Source organism: Danio rerio, chromosome 6 (genome assembly GCF_049306965.1).
Source record: "Danio rerio strain Tuebingen ecotype United States chromosome 6, GRCz12tu, whole genome shotgun sequence".
Classification (NCBI taxonomy): domain Eukaryota; kingdom Metazoa; phylum Chordata; class Actinopteri; order Cypriniformes; family Danionidae; genus Danio; species Danio rerio.
The window spans coordinates 2,999,559-3,012,500 of record NC_133181.1 but is presented as its reverse complement, the minus strand read 5'-3'; the positions used below and the strand labels follow the sequence as shown (position 1 = coordinate 3,012,500).

The 12,942-nt window shown below is 35.7% G+C and overlaps 1 protein-coding gene and 1 long non-coding RNA gene across 8 annotated transcripts in view; both read right to left on the bottom strand.

Annotated features, from left to right (window-relative positions):
- pbx1b (pre-B-cell leukemia homeobox 1b) overlaps positions 1 to 12,942 on the bottom strand; it is a 127,375-nt gene that overhangs the window by 83,168 nt on the left and 31,265 nt on the right. The window lies entirely within an intron of this gene.
- Positions 8,235 to 12,475, bottom strand: LOC141386157 (uncharacterized). Its single transcript, XR_012407531.1, has 2 exons — positions 10,454 to 12,475; positions 8,235 to 10,256 (listed from the first exon to the last, which is right to left on the bottom strand). It is a non-coding gene; the product is annotated as an uncharacterized lncRNA (long non-coding RNA).

The window sequence follows — 12,942 nt, the reverse complement described above, 5'->3', positions numbered from 1 at the left end:
GAGTCATTCACTGAGTCATTTGAATTATTTGTCGACTGTTTTTAATGAATGAATCATTGGAGACTCAAATTTGTATAAAATCAGATTCATTTATGAGATGCCTAGATCTTCTGTTCTGTACTTGATTTGTACTACTGTAAACATTTATTTGTTACTTAAAATAGTGAGTAAACCTGTAGCATTAAAGGGGTCCTTTTACGGCTCTTTTGACAAGATGTAAAATGAATCTCTGATGACTCTACAGTCTGTATTTGAAGTTTCAGCTCAAAATACCACACAAATAATGTTTGAATCTCTCTTTGAAACTGCCTCTTTCAGGCTTTAATTTTAATTGTGGCATTTTGGTGACTGTTGCTTTAAATTCAAATAAGATTGTGCTCTTTTCAAAAGAGGGCGGAGCTGCAAATGCCTGTGTGTCAGCATGGTGGCAGATTCAAAAAACAAGACTAACATCCTATGCTAATGAGGGAGAGATTGTCACTAGTGGGCGGGTCTTTTCCCCTTTGATGACACGTACCAAAGGAAGAATGGCAATTCTCAGACTGTTTTATCAAGTATGATAATAAAACAATAAAACTAATGCATTATTACCTGTAGAAGTGGTTATATTCAAAGACTGTTGCCACACAACAAACTAGACAGATGCAGATGATCCAATGACAGTCGAATGTCAACATGACAGCATGTCTCAATCCCTCAATGTGATGATAAACAGCTAACGTTGATCCGCTGACAACCCTGCTGAGGGTCTGAAGAGGAGACCACCTCTCTATCCAATCCTGACACTCATCTGCCGGACTTGGTGTAGAGTAGACACCTGTCTATCCTCATCCAGAAACACAAGCTGAAAGTTGGCATGACAACTGTTTTATTTGACTGCAACATGGCAGTGGAGGACCTTTTTTTTAAACATTCCTGAGCACTGCATTTTGCATTCTATGTGGAAATCATAATGTTACATCTGACCCAGGGTAAAATCATAATGTTACATTTGACCCTGATTAAAATCCTATTCTGACCCTGGATAAAATCATAATGTTACATCTAACCCTGGTTAAAATCATAATCTGACCCTGGTTAAAATCATAATCTGACCCAGGTTAAAATCATAATGTTACATTTGACCCTGATTAAAATCCTATTCTGACCCTGGATAAAATCATAATGTTACATCTAACCCTGGTTAAAATCATAATCTGACCCTGGTTAAAATCATAATCTGACCCTGGTTAAAATCATAATGTTATGTCTGACCCTGGTTTAAATCATATTGTTACGTCTGACCCTGGTTAAAATCATAATCTGACCCTGGTTAAAATCATAATGTTACATCTGACTCAGGTTAAAATCATAATGTTACATCTGACCCTGGTGAAAATTATAATCTGACCCAGGTTAAAATCATAATGTTACATCTGACCCTGGTGAAAACCATAATCTGACCCTGGTTAAAATCAAAATGTTACATCTGACCCAGGTTAAAATCATAATCTGAACCTGGTTAAAATCAAAATGTTACATCTGACCCAGGTTAAAATCATAATGTTACATCTGACCCTGGTGAAAATTATAATCTGACCCTGGCTAAAATCATATTGTTACATCTGACCCTGGTGAAAATCATAATGTTACATCTGACCCTGGTTAAAATCATAATCTGACACTGGTTAAAATCAAAATGTTATGTTTGACCCAGGTTAAAATCATAATCTGACCCTGGTTAAAATCATAATGTTACATCTGACCCAGGTTAAAATCATAATGTTACATCTGACCCTGGTTAAAATCATAATCTGACCCTGGTTAAAATCATAATGTTACGTTTGACCCTGGTTAAAATCATAATCTGACCCTGGTTAAAATCATAATGTTACATCTGACCCTGGTTAAAATCATAATCTGACCCTGGCTAAAATAATAATGTTACATCTGACCCTGGTGAAAATCATAATGTTACATCTGACCCTGATTAAAATCATAATCTGACCCTGGCTAAAATCATAATGTTACATCTGACCCTGGTAAAAATCATAATGTTACATCTGACCCTGGTTAAAATCATAATCTGACCCTGGCTAAAATCATAATGTTACATCTGACCCTGGTAAAAATCATAATGTTACATCTGACCCTGGTTAAAATCATAATCTGACCCTGGTTAAAATCAAAATGTTATGTTTGACCCAGGTTAAAATCATAATCTGACCCTGGTTAAAATCATAATGTTACATCTGACCCAGGTTAAAATCATAATCTGACCCTGGCTAAAATCATAATGTTACATCTGACCCTGGTGAAAATCATAATGTTACGTCTTACCCTGGTTAAAATCATAATCTGACCCTGGTTAAAATAAAAATGTTATGTTTGACCCAGGTTAAAATCATAATCTGACCCTGGTTAAAATCATAATGTTACATCTGACCCAGGTTAAAATCATAATCTGACCCTGGCTAAAATCATAATGTTACATCTGACCCTGGTGAAAATCATAATGTTACGTCTTACCCTGGTTAAAATCATAATCTGACCCTGGTTAAAATAAAAATGTTATGTTTGACCCAGGTTAAAATCATAATCTGACCCTGGTTAAAATCATAATGTTACATCTGACCCTGGTTAAAATCATAATCTGACCCTGGTTAAAATCATAATGTTATGTTTGACCCTGGTTAAAATCATAATATGTCCCTGGTTAAAATTATAATGTTACATCTGACACAGGTTAAAATCATAATCTGACCCTGGTTAAAATCATAATGTTACATCTGACCCTGGTTAAAATCATAATCTGACCCTGGTTAAAATCAAAATGTTATGTTTGACCCAGGTTAAAATCATAATCTGACCCTGGTTAAAATCATAATGTTACATCTGACCCAGGTTAAAATCATAATCTGACCCTGGCTAAAATCATAATGTTACATCTGACCCTGGTGAAAATCATAATGTTACGTCTTACCCTGGTTAAAATCATAATCTGACCCTGGTTAAAATCAAAATGTTATGTTTGACCCAGGTTAAAATCATAATCTGACCCTGGTTAAAATCATAATGTTACATCTGACCCAGGTTAAAATCATAATGTTACATCTGACCCTGGTTAAAATCATAATCTGACCCTGGTTAAAATCATAATGTTACGTTTGACCCTGGTTAAAATCATAATCTGACCCTGGTTAAAATCATAATGTTACATCTGACCCTGGTTAAAATCATAAATTGACCCTGGTTAAAATCATAATGTTATGTTTGACCCTGGTTAAAATCATAATATGTCCCTGGTTAAAATTATAATGTTACATCTGACACAGGTTAAAATCATAATCTGACCCTGGTTAAAATCATAATGTTACATCTGACCCTGGTTAAAATCATAATCTGACCCAGGTTAAAATCATAATGTTACGTTTGACCCTGGTTAAAATCATAATCTGACCCTGGTTAAAATCATAATGTTACGTCTGACCCTGGTTAAAATTAGAGTAATCTCACCTGGCGGAAATCATGATGTTAAATCTTATCCTAGTATAAATCATAACCGTATAGTTAAATTATAATCATCATAATGTTACATCTGATCTAGGTGAAAATCCTAATCTGACCCAAGGCTGTTTAACAACTAACCCAGACTATGATGTAAATTGTAACATTTCCAGTCCAAAAATACAAGAACAAACACCATCTCCGCCGTTTGATAGCAGACACCACACTGAATCCCATTTAGAGCACACTGCCATAAAAGATCTCAGAGTCATAGACAGAAATATAAAAAACATTATAACCATCCCCAATCTCCCCCTAATGTGCAGCCCTAACAGAGACTGTACGACAGATCAAACCAGCAGCAGCACTGTTGACATTTAGAAGAATATCTCCTCATTCACATTCCTAATAAATCAAGCTCCGCCACTTGATTTATTAGGCAAAAAGTCATATTGGCAAAAAGTCACCCCCAGGTGTAGGTCATGCAATTCACCGCGTGTTTGGCTTGGCTCGACGTCTTTTAAAAGGAATCTCACATTCACTGAACTCTTCCAATGCAGCAATTAAGACGTCGTGCATTGAAGGAGTAACATACGGAAGAGTGAAGAACCTCTTTATCCGACCACACCGCGGAAAGTGACAAATTGGCCTAGTTTTGGATTTAATTAATCACGGCGGCCTGACAGCTACCTGAGCTCGACTGCATCATTAGCGTGCCGCTATCAGCGCGTTTGGGGAGTTTGTGATAGAAGACGATTCTGTTCATTAACTCGTCCAGTTCGGCGCATCAGAATAAACACTCTCCAAATATGACACTGTTTTCATTCAGGAAATATTTTCGGCCAATTATCCACCGTAGTTTGCATATCCGTTTAGATTTTTCATTTGGTAAACAGCAAAGACTAACAAAACTGCAATAATATAAAAACTGGATGATTTTTGTTTATGTCAGATAAAATCACATTTAGAGATCATTTTAATTGCTTATATCAGAGGTTTTCAGGGTGGCACGGTGGCGTAGCGGATAGTCCTGTTGCCTCACAGGAGGAAGGTAGCTGGTTTGAGTCCCAGCTGGGTTAGTTGGCATTTCTGTGTGGAGTTTGCATGTTCTCCCTGTGATGGTGTGGGTTTCCTCTGGGTGCTCCGGTTTCCCCCACAGTCCAAACACATGCGCTATAGGGGAGTTGGGTAAGCTAAATTGTCTGCAGAGTATGTGTATGTCCTGATCCTCCAGGTTAAGGGGTTGAGCGTTGGGCTAACAGCCCACCTCATAAAAAAAACATTTGATGTTAAGAAACACCAACATGGTGTGGCTAAATATTAACTTTGATATAAATGGCCCTGGGAGTAAATAAGTATACCAGAGGTTTTCTATCTATCCCTTTATTAAATTATAAAGGCATCCACATCTCTACATTTTAATAAATATAAAAATTTCATTACATTATTAAATGTAAAAGCTACACATATATTATAAATGTTGTATTTATTATGCATTGATCTAAGTTTAAATAGATATTATACCACCAAAAATATTATTAGCACAATATATATTTCTTTTTTTTCTTTTTCTATTTTTTTTTGTATTTATTTATTTAGACTCATTTATTTAATCAAATGTCTATTAATCAGTTAAATCTATTTTTATTTATGTTAGTTTTAGTAAAAAAAATTTAAATAATTTATTTTAGTGTTATTTTATATTATTTTATATTTATTTTTTTGTAATATTATTAATACTTACTAAATTATTATATTCATATTATATTAGGATATTTCATATATATTTATTTTATTTTATACTATTTGTTTATTTATTTATCTCTATTGTAATGTTTGATTAATTTTTTTAATTGTTGAATTTATATTAATTTAAATATTGTTTTAAATATTGTAAAAAAAAAAAAATATATATATATACGGTGATTGGTTGCATCCCTTCCAGCCGCAACCCATCACTGGGAAATATCTATACTCTCTCATTCACACACACACTCATACACTATGGACAATTTAGCTTACCCAATTCATGTGTTTGGACTGGGGGAAACCAGAACACCTGGAGGAAACCCACGCCAACACGGGGAGAACATGTAAATTCCACACAGAAATGTCAACTAACCCAGCCAAGGCTCAAACCAACGACTTTCTTGCTGTGAGGCGATCGTTCTACCCACTGAGCCACTGTGATGCCCAGATATTATACAAAAATATTATTAGCACAATATAGAATGTATTTTTTTTACTACATAAATTTTATTAATTTAATTAGACATTTATTTACTTATTTATTTTATTTAAATGTTTATTAATCTTTTAAAATACATTTTTATATCATTTTTATTCTTAAGCTAATTTAGCATAATTTATTTTAGTATTATTCAAAATTATTTTGTATTTATTATTTTTATTTGGAATAATTAATAATCCTTAATAAATTAATCTAATGATATTGTATTAAATTGATTCGTTCTTTTATAATGTATATTTATTTAGCTCTTTTGTAATATTGGATTCAATATTTTAGTCAATTGTTTATTTTAATAATTAATTATTGTTATTTTATACTAATATTTCATAATAATATTTAATACTTTATAATATTATTTTAATATTTATGTATTATTTATATTATTTTAAATTTTAAAAATTACTTATTTTCATATACATCAATCAACAGTGACTCAAGCTGACATGAGCTTGGTCCTTATTGAGTAAAAGACAGAAACAAATCTGTTATTCACAAACTATTTCTATGTAATACAGCACATTTTGCAAATAAATAAAATAACACAGTCAACACTGTCAAAAGAACTTAAGTATTTAATAAACCATCTTTTAAAAGTTTATAGGGCTTAAATCCCATCAATATCAGTGCCAAAAAAGTATCAGATAAGTATTTTGTACAAATGCATTGCTTGCCTATGCTAATTTTTGGTTCTTTCACTTACTGTCACACAACGAATGTGTGATTTCAGTGCCAATTAACCATTCTTCTCTTCACATTTCTGACCAGAGATCACACACACATACACACAGCCAGACTTTTCTTCCACTCGATGCTCTTTACCTTTTGCATGTCTGTTGGCAAACAGGCACCGAAGGACCAATCAAAACAATGAGACATGTCAGTGGACAAGAATAACAATGCAGCATGTCAGAGCTGATTAATAAAAGTGCCGTCAGCAGCACGCCGCTCCTCAACACCTACTTAAAGACGGCTGTAATTCTGGTCCTATCAGAGGGAATGTGACTTGTGAAGAGCATCATTGAGATTCAGTGCTGGACGTTGAGTGACTGAAGGACAGCTGGACGAGCTCCAACAACACTACTCTGATTGACAGCTCAGTTTTATTGGCGTCGTCCTATGAAAAGGCGAGTTCAGAGATCAGCCCCGCCCACCTGGACTGAGGCGTCGTGAAGCTTGTAGATAAAGAGATGGTGAATCCATCATCTGATGATGAGCAGGAGATAAATCTGACTAGACTAACGTGTTAAAAAGGGTGGCTTGTATAGTGCCATTTAGATTAAATACGTGTGAGGGTTCAGTATAAGTCACTGTTTAATCGCCTCACATGTCAATCCAAACCTGCATGATTATTATTTGGTGTATTTATTTATTTATTGGTGTATTTAGTATTTATTATTGTAAGTTATTAAATAAAATATTCAAATAAATTATAATATATATTATTATTAGAAAATATATGATTATATTGTATTAGTTTACATCATATTATATTATATTTTATTATGTTATATTATATTATATTTTAATATATTTTATTATGTTATATTATATTATATTATATTATATTATATTATATTATATTATATTATATTATATTATATTATATTATATCATATTTTATTTTATTTTATTTTATTATATAATTTTATATAATTTTATATTTTATTATATTATATTATATTATATTATATTATATTATATTATATTATATTATATTATATTATATTATATTATATTATATTATATTATATTATGTATTGATTTTTAATTAATTTGATCATTTTATTATATATATATTGGACAAAAGTGGTTACAGTTATTGAAATGCATTATTCTTTTAAAGCTGCATTTATTCAATTAAAACTGTAATATTGTTAAATATGAAAAAATACTGTTATTAAAAATTAAAAAGCATGTTCTCAGCTGTAGTTTATCTTAAACAGCTTATTCCTTTAATACAAAACTTAATTTTCAGCATCAGTGTTTATAGTCACATGATTTTAATAAGCTGATTTTATGCTCATAAAATATTTCTAACTATTATTAATATTTAGAAATGTGAATATTATTTGCTATTTATATTGGTTGTATGTACACTAATAATAATAATAATAATAATAATAATAATAATAATAATAATAATAATAATAATAACAACAATAATAATAATAATAATAATAATAATAATAATAATAATAATAATAATAATAATAATAATAATAATAATAATAATAATAATTTGTATATCCTAAATATATGAAATAATATATATGAAAAAATGTCCTTGGTGTTCAGCACCAAATCAGCACATCTGAAAATATTTTGAAACATATTTGTTTGTGTTTGAATGATGATAAATATTGTAAAAGCTTAAATATATTTAAAACATGCAACATTAGAAATACTCCTTGGCACAGTCATGCGCAATGACATGTCAGATTTGTAAATGAATCATTTATGGAGGGGTTGGATCTATTCAATGTACCAGTTAACTTACTTCAAAGATTTTTTTTTTTTTTTTTTTTTTGGACCATTCTCTGTAAACCCTGGAGATAGCGTGACAATCCCAGTAGATCAGCAGTTTCTGAAATACTCAGACCAGCTCGTCTGGAACCAACAACCATGCCACGTTCAAAGTCACTTAAATCACCTATCATCCCCATTCTGATGCTCGGTTTGGACTGCAGCTGTTCCTCTTGACCATGTCACATGCTCAAATGCATTGAGTTGCTGCCATGTGATTGGCTGATCAGAAATTTGCGCGAACAAGCAGTTGGACAGGTATACCTAATAAAGTGGCCAGTGAGTGTATAGTCACGATGATTAATTTCATGGTCCTATAATGAACATTCAAGTTTCATTCTCTACTCGACTATACCAAAACAACATTAGCTGATCTTTTAAAGCACATATTGTTTTGAAAATGTAAAAATTTTCATGATGGGAAAGCTCCAATCTGATTGGTTGGCTTTGGACGATTACCATGAAACAAAGTGTGCAGGTTTATTTCACCACCAGTAAACAAAGTCACGCTCACAAGTTTCCAAACTGCAGCAATAATGGCTTGGAAGAGGGGAAAGATATAGCTTGGCCAATGCAAACACACTGTTATGCACGTTTAATATGCGCTTTTGCATTTTACTATGGCCGCAACAAACCCCCCCAGTCCTCAAAAGAGGCAATAAAACGCAAAGTGGCAATTGACAACTGGCATAAAGTCTGACTAAACAAGACACTTAGTCCTAAAATCGCTGACAAAAAAAAAAGGAGAGTTAATGGAGATCTTTAAAACGCTCTACCTTTGGCTTTGAGAAGACATAAAAAAGACGGCGTGGGAAATCGGCTCCAAATAAGCAGCATTAAAATAGATGCACGCTCGCAAATAGCTGCACCACAGCCTGTGCTGACAGACCTGGAAATGAAAAAGAATGTTGCCATGTAAAATTTCCTACACGCTGTTAATATTTTATGAGCGCTCGTTTTGACACCAGGCTGTATATCCCTAATTTGTGCTGCTGGCTGGCAACACAAATGGGTTGCGAATTGAAAAGAAGACGGGGGGAAAAAAGGGAGGAGAGGTGTGTTTGGAGGAGATGGTAACGAGAGGAAAGCAGATAACAGGCGTAAAATGGACTGCACAGACACGCAGAGGGAGAGATTTGGTCGTCGCTGTGCTACACAAAACATCTGAAATGGCCCATTTAACTGCTCCGTATTGTGTCGCTCTCGACGGCTTCATTTTCATACTCTGTGATGGTTTGAGCACATGAATCTGTCCAGGATGAGCGCTTTATCAAGGTTACGTTAACCTCCGGGCTTTATCTAGCAGGGGATAAAGTTGGAGGTGATCTGAAGCACAGGAGTAAACAGGAGAAACGCCATCAGGAGTTCAGTGATGCTTACTGATGTGTCAATTAGGACTGCACAGTGTATTGTTTCAGCATCGATATTGCAGTGTGCACAATATACTCACATTGCTGGATGTCTGGAGTCTGGATTACAGTTAACCAAGAAGCATGTATCAGAAAGAGCACATGACATATGTGGAGTCACTGCAGAGTTTAATGTCGGCATAACACGAGAGTTAAGATTGTCTTTTTCCCAGATATTGACATACATCATAAAATTACTGATTTCATCCTTTGGGAAATGATTGACAGCCTTGCCCTAAAGGACTGATAGCTCCGCCCTAAAGGATTGATAGCCCCACCTGAAAGGACTGAAAGCCACGCCTCAAGTTACTTATAGCTCAGCAACAAAGAACATATAACTCCGCCCCAAAGAACTGATACCTCTGCCCTAAACGACTTATAGCCCCGCCCTAAAAGTCTGATAGCTCCGCCCCAAAGAACTGATACCTCCGCCCTAGAGGCCTTATAGCCCCACCCTAAAGGACTGATAGCTCCGCCCCAAAGAACTGATAGCTTCGCCCTAAAGGACTTATAGCCCCACCCTAAAGGACTCATAGCTCCGCCCCAAAAAACTGATAGCTTCGCCCTAAGGGACTTATAGCCCCACCCTAAAGGACTCATAGCTCCGCCCCAAAGAACTGATAGCTTCGCCCTAAAGGACTTATAGCCCCACCCTAAAGGACTCATAGCTCCGCCCCAAAAAACTGATAGCTTCGCCCTAAGGGACTTATAGCCCCACCCTAAAGGACTCATAGCTCCGCCCCAAAGAACTGATAGCTTCGCCCTAAAGGACTTATAGCCCCACCCTAAAGGACTCATAGCTCCGCCCCAAAGAACTGATAGCTTCGCCCTAAAGGACTGACAGCCCTGACATAAAGGATTATTAGCCCCAACCGAAAGGACTGATTGCCCATCTTAAGTTTCTCATAGCTCCGCAACAAAGTACTTATAGCCCTGCCTTAAATGACTGATAGCCTCGCCCTAAAGGACTGGTAGCCCCGCCATAAAGGATTAAAAGCACTGCCCTAACGGACTGATAGCTCCACCCTAAAGGACTTATAGCCCCACCCTAATGGACTGATAGCTCCACCCTAACGGACTTATAGGTCAGCCCTAAAGGAATGATAGCTATGCCTTAAAGGACTGATAGCCCTGCACTAAAGGACATAAAGCCCTGGTCTAAAGGATTGATAGCTCCACCCTAAAGGACTGACAGCTCCTCCCTAAAGGACTGATAGCTCCACCCTAAAGGACTGATAGCTCCACCCTAAAGGACTGATAACTCCACCCTAAATGATTGAAAGCCCCCCTCAAATGACTAATAGCTCTGCCCAAAATGATTGATAGCCCTGCCATGAAAGACTGATAGCCCCGCCCTAAAGGCATTCCAGAAGAAAAAGAAAAGTAATTTCAAGGATGGAAGGTTATGGTATTTGATAAATTTGCACAGTATGCACAGGTACATATAAGCACTACTATATACATATAAAAATATGTGCCCATCTCCCCCCTATTAGCATAAACAGCCCTGAGTGAGAAGCTGCCATCTGCTATTAAAGTGTTCACCTACTGCAAAGCTCCGCCCTCTTCTGAAAAAGAGCACAATCTCATTTGAATTTAAAGTGACAGTCACCAAAACAGCACAATCAAAGGGTCAAATTCAAAGAGTACAATCATTATTAGTCTAATATTTTGAGCTGAAACGTCACACACACTCTCTAGATACATCAGAGACTTGTGTACATTGTGTAAAAAGGGCAATAATACTGTAGGTCCCCTTTAAGCCAGTGAAATCACCAATGCATCGGTCATAAAGCAGGATTCTGCTGCCGCTGAATTTGGCGACGTTGCATGCATGACGGAGTGCAGAAAAGCAGCATGTCTGTTAGTGCTCATCTCAGTCCGCATGACTCAAGCCTGCATTCTGGGCCACCAGTCAGAAAACGGCAAACACCGCCATAAGAGGAAACAGTCCAACACACAGCTAAACTCACACACGCGTTACTCTTTAAAAACAACCTCCAGGGCATCTTGTACCTTGAAAGCAGTTTTGAAGGAATCTTTTGAAGAGTTCGTAGCGAGGAAAGAGACTGATCAAAGCTGCGGTTTCGCATAAAACAAAGCATCTGTCCTTAGTTGACCATTGAAATGACAAGCACCTGTTTCGTCTTACACATCCCTGACAGTACAGAGGTTTGCATGAGGACAAATGCTGAGCCAGCGAGAGAGAGAGAGGGGGGGGGGGGGAGATGACGGCATTTTCCTAAAACCACTAGGATTTAACTGAGCATAACTGCTGCTTTGCAAAGCACTTTACTGCAAGATATGAGAGTTAAAACAGCTTGTAGCGCTTAGACTAAAGTCTCATTTCACTTTATAAGTCATCTTATATTCTGATAACAATTTGACTTGAATTATAAGTCAAAATTATTTGCCTTCCCATAATTTTTTCTTTTTCGAATATTTCCCAAATGATGTTGAACAGATTCAGGAATTTTTCATGGTATTTCCCATAATATTTTTTCTTCTGGAGAAAGTCTGATTTGTTTTATTTTGGCTAGAATAAAAGCAGTTTTAATATTTTTAAAAGCATTTTAAGGTCAATATTATTACCACTGTCATCATGCCAAAGATAAAAGAAATCAGTTATTAGAAATAAATAGGCCCACACAAAATCTGCGCGTGCAGAAATCCATAGATTTTCACCACACAGCAAGAAGGTTGCTGGTTCGAGCCTCAGCTGGGTCAGTTGGCGTTTCTGTGTGGAGTTTGCATGCAAATACAGTAAAAATGTCATATATTATAAATATATATATGGCGACACAGTGGCTCAGTGTTTAGCACTGCCGCCTCACAGCAAGAAGGTCACTGGTTTGAGTCTCGGCTGGGCAAGTTGCCGTTTCTGTGTGGAGTTTGCATGTTCTCCCTGCGTTCGCGTGGGTTTCCTCCGGGTTGTCCCTCACAAGTCTAAAGACATGCAGTACAGGTGAATTGGGTGGGCTTAATTGTCCGTAGTGTATGAGTGTGAATGAGAGTGTATGGATGTTTCCCAGTGATGGGTTGCAGCTGGAAGGTCAGATATGTTCTGTGAGCATATTTCTCACTTTAGAACTTCAGGGCATTTGATAAAAAATGTAGAACTGAAGAATAATAAAATATAAAACACTTCAAAAAGGAGTGATTGCTGGTCCAACTTAAAAATATTCATTCATTCATTCATTCATTTATTTTCCTTCGGCTTAGTTTCTATTTCAGAGGTCGCCACTGCAGAATGATCTGCCATCTTATCCAGCA